This window comes from Lathyrus oleraceus, chromosome 7, assembly GCF_024323335.1.
Source record: "Lathyrus oleraceus cultivar Zhongwan6 chromosome 7, CAAS_Psat_ZW6_1.0, whole genome shotgun sequence".
NCBI classification, from domain to species: domain Eukaryota; kingdom Viridiplantae; phylum Streptophyta; class Magnoliopsida; order Fabales; family Fabaceae; genus Lathyrus; species Lathyrus oleraceus.
This window is the reverse complement of record NC_066585.1, coordinates 147181847-147189255: the sequence shown is the minus strand read 5'-3', so window position 1 is coordinate 147189255 and position 7409 is coordinate 147181847. Positions and strand designations below refer to the sequence as shown.

The 7409-nt window shown below is 41.4% G+C and overlaps 1 non-coding gene across 1 annotated transcript; it reads left to right on the top strand.

Annotated features, from left to right (window-relative positions):
• Nucleotides 1-1430: 1430 nt before the first annotated feature.
• Nucleotides 1431-1537, top strand: LOC127109326 (small nucleolar RNA R71). Its single transcript, XR_007796640.1, has one exon. It is a non-coding gene; the product is annotated as a small nucleolar RNA R71 (small nucleolar RNA).
• Nucleotides 1538-7409: the final 5872 nt, after the last annotated feature.

The following is a 7409-nucleotide window of genomic DNA, read 5'->3' as shown; positions in this document are numbered from 1 at the left end:
GGTTGAATGCACAGTTGACTTTGGTTGACTTTCTAGGGTTTCAGATGAATTGCATCTTGACTGATGATCCTTGAGCATCCAACCTTTGGCCAAACCACTTCAAAATGATCCCTAGGTCATATGAACTCAATGAACCAATCCTAGGGCTTTGCTTCCACAGGAAATGCACTTGCTTGCTTGCACAACTGGATCTCCTGACCAGTCTTAACTGATGACTTGCACTTGGGCAATGGACAATGCAATGCTATGTAGTGGACAATGCAATGCTAATGACCTAAAATGAAAATGTATATACCAAATGGGAGGTGCAAATTTGAGGTGCTACAATGGCTTCTGTGAAAGGGATTTCTACATTAAGGTTTTCTACAACTTTAATAAATTTTTGATATTGTTTATTCATCTGGGTTTGTTTGAGTCTTTGCGGATATGGTATAGGTGGTTTATATGGCGGGGGTGGTACGTAAATTTTATCTTTAGGTTCTTCTCCTTTTTCTCGACCTTCCTGGTTTTCAGGTTCCTCTGGTTCCTTTACTTCGTCCGTGGGTTTGGTACATTCCTTAGAAGTTTCGGGTTCACTCAATCTAGGGTTTGGTGGCTCATCATAAGCGTTCCCTCTTCGTAGGGTAATGGCATTGGCTTGTCCTCTCGGATTTTGTTGAGGTTGTCCAGGGAATTATCCTCCAGGTGTAGTCTGAGGGGCTTGGTTTAAAGCTACCTGAGAGATTTGGGTTTCAAGCATCTTGGTATGAGTAACTATTTGGTCAACCTTGGTTCCTAACTGAGTAATCAATTCGTTAACATGAATGTTCTGGTTCATGAACTCCTTGTTTTGTTGGGTTTGAGCGGTGATAAATTTTTCCATAATTTTCTCAAGGCTCGGCTTTGGTGGTACAGGTTGCATAGGTTGATTTGATCTAGGGGCTTGATAACTAGGTCTCGGGGGTGCATTATTTTGGATAGGGTTATTATTTTTATAGGCAAAGTTCGGGTGATTCCTCCATCCAGGGTTATAGGTTTTCGAGTATGGGTTCCCTTGGGTGCAGTTCACTTGCTCAGAGTGGGTTTCGTTTAATAGACTGCATTCTGCAGATTGGTGTCCTTTGGTTCCACATATCTCACAATCCGACGAAACTGCGACTACAGTATTCGGGTTTATGCACATATGCTCGACCTTAAGGGCTAATGCGTCCATTTTAGCTTGCATCATGTCTATAGAGCTTAGTTCATGCACTCCTCCTTGGGCTTCCTTCTTCTCAACTGTCGCTCGTTCGACTCCCCATGATTGATGGTTTTGAGCCATATCTTCGATGAGGGCACTAGCTTCAGGATAAGGTTTGTTCATCAGAGCACCGCCTGCGGCAGCGTCGATGGTCATCTTCGTGTTATAGTGAAGTCCATTATAAAAGGTTTGAATGATTAACCAATTTTCTAAACCATGATGTGGGCATGCTCGTAACAACTCTTTATATCTCTCCCAAGCTTCGAACAGTGATTCTCCTTGGTTTTGGGTAAATCTAGTTATATGGTTTAGAAGAACGACGGTCTTACTTGAGTGAAAGTATCTAGCAAGAAAAACTCTTCTAAGGTTATCCCAAGTCGTAATGGAATTGGGTGGAAGGGAATCTAACCATGATAGGGCTTTATCTCTGAGGGAAAAAGGGAATAATCTTAAACGTATTGCCTCAGGAGAAGCTCCATTGGTTTTAAAAGTGTCTCCTAATTGAAGAAATATTTTTAAATGTTGGTTTGGGTTCTCAGTAGCGAGACCTGCGAATTGTCTTTGTTGCACTAGTTGCAACAGGGATGGTTTAAGTTCAAAATTATTAGCTGGGATGGTTGGGTTTACTATACTAGAACTAGGTTCTTCATTTGATGGTTGAGCAAAATCTTTAAGAGGTATTTGGTATTGATCTTCGGCCATAGCTCTCTTAATTCTATGAAAGAATAAACGTGCGCGAGCGTAACGTTCAGGTTCCGCCAGAGGGTATACTAAGCTTAAAATTCCGCTGCTGCGAGTTCTTCGCATTGACCGACGGGAAATAGCCTAAGTCTAAACGATATAACAACAGGAAAATGAAATTTGACGAAATTGGTCCTTGGCAACGGCGCCAAAAAATTGATGCGTTGGCTTTCACAAGTATACGAACGCGTTAGAGTAATATAAAAGATTGTCGAATCCACAGAGACCAAGTGTCAATCTATCGTTATCTATTGTTATGGTGTTTATCAAAGGCAATCAAAATAGGTGTTTTTAGAGTGTGCAATGAAAAGTAAAGTATTGAATAAAGTTTAATTAATAAAGACAGGGTCGAATGTAATTCACATAATCAATTAATAATCCAAGTACCTGCTGATAGAACTACTTATGGGAAATGTTTCCTACTTTGAAAATAACTAATTTAACGGGAACTGTCGCTTTCGCGTATTCAGAACCGAGTTGTACTCCCTAATCAAACGCTCTTATTGTCACTTATTAAAAGGCGCGCATTGCGTTAGAGTAGTAAACCTATTTTTAAGAAATATAGTATCTTGACTAAGTTGAAAAGTATTATAACCTGGATTTCTTAACCAAAAGAGGTTCTTATGGACCAGACTCTAAACTTATAAACACGTCCGAAAATAGTTTTAAAATCTCTTTTCTTCTTAAGTTAAAATCTCCTAATGAATTAAACAAAGCGCTTTCGCTGTTTTTGAAATAGTTAAAAACAATTAAGTTTAGATAGACGTTGGACGGCTTTCGATCTTACCCAACGGAATTGAAGTGCAGGAAAACTTAAGTTGAAAGTTAAAATATCCCTTAAGTGCTTCTACGAACAATTGTACGGATTATCGGTTCGATTGTGATCCTTACATTCTAACCTTATAAATTTAGTTAGACATGGTAAAGTAAAAGTGCATTAATTTAAATAAAAGTAGTGCGAGTGCGGAAAGTAAATAAAAGTAGTGCGAGTGCGAGGAAAAACATAAAAGTAAAGCGAGTGCGAGGAAATAAATAAAAGTAAAGCGAGTGCGAGGAAATAAATAATTTAAAGCGAGTGCGAGGAAATAAATAATTTAAAGCGAGTGCGGGAAATAAATAAAAGTAAAGCGAGTGCGAGGAAATAAATAATTTAAAGCGAGTGCGGGAAATAAATAAGATAAAGACAAGTAATAAAAACCTGCTCCAATCGGAGGGTTGAATAAATTGCAAAGCGGAAATGAAAATGGCGGCAGGATTAACTTCCTTCCAAAGTGCTCCAAACTCGATTACAGACTCGATCACAGACTTGATTACACAATTGTGGTAACACTCCAATGCGAAGCGATTACCACTTTAAAATACTGAATATATGCCTAAGTGAAACAAAGTTGCTCTGAGTTTGCCTCTGCTCTAAGTTTGGATCTTCCTCTGCTCTAAGTTTGGATGCTTGAAAAAGTGATTTCGAGTTTCTATTTATAAGCAAGTAAAAAGATGGAAATGACAAGGATGCCCTTCAACTTGAAAATGGGAGGGAAAACTTTTCCTCTTGTGGCGCCCGCCACAAGACCATGGCGCCCGCCACAAGGCCAATCTGAGGCGCCTTAGTGGAAGTAGTGGGGAACGTGGCAGTTGAGGGAGGTTGAGCTTGGACATGTCATGGCAGGGTCTATGCCGCCAGCCATGGTGGAAGCCACAAGTACAAAATGCTGAATTTTAGGGTTTTTAGCTCTTTTTCACTCCTTTTCTCGATCGGGGCTCCGGTTAAAGTAAAAACCTGAAAACAAAGAAAAACATAGTAATAACACAACAAAATAACAATAAAACACCTAGAATGCATGTGAAATCGGAGTCGAAAATACGGTAAATTTTAGTGTTATCACGATTACACCGCTATACCTCGTGGGCGCTCCTTGGTAAGATAGCTTCGACAAAGTTGACTTTGGAAGCACATTCAGTGACGACTTGGTGTCAACCAACACGTTTGACAAAACATCTTCTTTGCAATTCATAGAAATGTGCAAAGCCAGATTATGGTTTCTGCCCTCCTCCGGAAGTTTTTCGTCGCAAAAGCTGAGATTGTTGTAAGAAGTGATGTTAGCCACAATGTGATCAAATTGATCCACTGTAACATCATGCTCTATGTACGCTTGCTAGAGAACTCTATGTAGTGCTTCTCTGTGCGCTTCGGAATTCATCAGCAGAGACAACACTGATATTTTTGAGGGAGTTTGGAGCAGCTGCTCCACCACATTAAACTCTCTCCTCTTTATCAATCAGAGTACCTCATCATCATTATTGGCTTTCAAGTTGCTGGATTCACCAGACTTATCTTTTGTAACGCCAATCGGATCTACATTAGGCACCTCCGCCTTCTTACCAACAATCGTTTCTTATTTGTTTTCTGGGAACACCGACCCAAACACTCGATCACAACGGGTCACCTTCGTTACATCAGCAATGCTCACTACTGAACTAATCGTAGGTAACAGGACCTCTTGACCATTCTTTATCATTGTAACATTGTACTAGTACGGTACAACCTTATCAGATGAATACGGGACTGGGCCCGCTAACCGTATTACCAACAGTGATACTGATTTTTGACTGACATTATTATTGTTGATGTTGTGATATTGAATTACCAACCGCTCTTGTTGTTTGAAAACGGGAACTATGACATTGACGTCGTCATCTAAATGACGGGATTGAACAATTTGGATCATGCCTTCATCCATCATACGATGGATGTCCCTTCTCACTATAATACACCCTCTTGGGTTCACACTACAAACAAGACAACCATCATGGTCATGTTCACAGTCACTCACCAAACAGACATCCTTGTGCATCTGAACCAAGGATCTTCGGATAAACCGGACGTCATAAATCTTATACTCCCCAGGACAACCGTCCACCATATTCACTGAAGAATTCCCATGAGCGGGCAAAGGGTTCGCTTTCACATTTGGCGCGCGGTCCTTAAAGGACACCATACCACTTTTCATAAGCTTTTGAACCTCATACTTCAATGGATAGCATTTTTCAATGTCGTGTCCGGGTGCTCCTTGATGAAAAGCACAACGGAGCTCAGATTTATACCACCAGGGAAGTTGTTCTGGGATCTGTGGTGGGTTCCTCAGTTGAATTAAGTTCTTGAGAACTAACGAAGGATACAACTCTACATATGACATATGAATCGGGTCAAAAGAGACCTTCTTCCTCTTAAAGTTTTGCTGATGATGATTGTTGTTGGTATTGTTGTTGTTGTAGGTGTTCATTCTTTGTTGTGGTTGTTGTTGTTGACGTTGATGTTGTTGTTATTGTTGAATTGGTGTTGCTTGTTGACTAGAAAATACCGGAATTACTGATGACACTTGATGATGATGATGTTGACGGGGTGGTGGATTCCTTCTGATCTGAGGCCTCCTCTGCCTCCCACTGATTACTGTGTTTGTCTCACTGTCTTTCTTCTTACCAAAGTTGCTACCATATTTCTTGCTTGTTGACGCCTCACCTCTTGACAATTGTCCCTCACGGACTCCTTCCTCAAGTCTCATCCCCATGTTTACCATTTCGGTAAAGTCATTGGGGGCACTAGCAATCATGCGTTCATAATAAAATGAACTCAGAGTTTTCAAGAAGATTTTTTTCATCTCTTTCTCCTCCAAAGGAGGAGTGATCTGGGCAGCCAACTCCCTCCATCTTTGCGTGTATTCTTTAAATGTCTCTTTGTCTTTCTGAGACATGGACCTCAGCTGGTCTCTATTAGGCGCCATGTCCATATTATACTTGTATTTCTTCACAAAAGCCTCTCCCAAGTCGTTGAAAGTGCGAATGCTTGCACTATCCAACCCCATGTACCAACAGAGTGCAGCACCAGTCAGACTATCTTGGAAGTAGTGAATAAGCAATTGATCATTGTCGGTCTGAGTAGACATCTTGCGGGCATACATCACAAGATGACTGAGAGGACAAGAGTTCCCCTTAAACATTTCAAAGTCAGGCACTTTGAACTTCACCGGGATCTTGACATTGTGCACTAAGCACAACTCAACAACACTCTTTCCAAACAAGTATTTACCTCTTAGTGTCTTCAATTCCTTGCGCGGCTCAAGAAACTGATTTTTCATCTCGTCCATCTTCTCATACATATCCCGACCCTCAGACAGCTCGGAATGATAGATGGTATCCTCTACGCGAGGCAAGGTGTACACAACGGGAGGTGGCACGGACATGACCGAGCTAGATACCGACATGGAAGCAAATGTAGGCGCAAAGCCTTCGGGCACAAAGTTGGGCGGTATTCCCCACGGGAATCTGGCAGGCATACTCGGTACGAAGTGAGCGGTAGCAGCAGGCATGGTAGAGGTAGTCACCTCTGAAGTAACAGTCCTCGCGGGAGGCGTTGCAGGCGTTGGAGAAGCTTGATTCTGAGCAGCAAGAACTGACTCCATCATGGAAGTCAGGCGACGATCTCGTCCTTCAACTCTCTGTTCTCTTGCTCCAAATGTTCCATGATTCTCAGATGATTGGCTCGGGTATTGTACCGGTGAGTCAGCTTGGCTAAAGCACAGAAGAAACACCAATCAGACATCTGGCGAAAACCTGCTTATGCAAATGATGCATGAGATGCAATGCTTGATTGTTTTTATTATAAAGGAACTTACTATATCATTTGCAAATATATAATATTTAAATGGCAATTGCAACAATTTTATATGACCAAAAATCTCTTTTTATTTATATAAATTCGAAGGATTACACTGAGTACAATTTCAGAAACCAAAATAAAAAAAATACAAGAGAAAAGGAGATTAGTCACCCTAAGGATCCCTAACATCGTCAGGAGATCTGGATGTAGGCGCGTACTTCCTTCGAATGCGACGGATCTCGGTCTCAAAAGAAGCCTTCATCCGAGTCTTCTCGAGGACAAGCTGATCAACAATCTTCTGCCAAGCAACGAAAGGCTGAGGCATGCTAAAAGATGAAACCTCTGGCTCTCCCTGTCTCTTCGTCACTCGGTCTTCAAGTAGCTTAATAAGTGCATCTTTGTCCTTAGACTCCAACTGCAACTCTTCATGCTTCTTGCTCAAAGCATGGAAACGCTCTTCCCACATGTCCTTTTCTTGCTTCATCTTGGCGAGCACATCTTCCAACTCCTCTACATCTTGGTTAGGGAGAGTTAATGGCTCAACCACAACCATAGACATAGGTCTTTCACAAGGATAAGGCATCTCCAACTCCATAGCTCTCTTCTTCACCCAAAGAGTGTAAGCTTCCAAAGCTACACAATTGCATGAACCAAGCTCGGATCTTTCTTTCCTATGCACATTATGCCAAGCATGCACGATCTTCTGCCTCAAATGTTGGGGATCTTTACCCTCTTGATAGAAAAGACCTTATAACAACATGTTATTAGGGTTGTCTCTCAAGGGAAACCCAAGTTGAC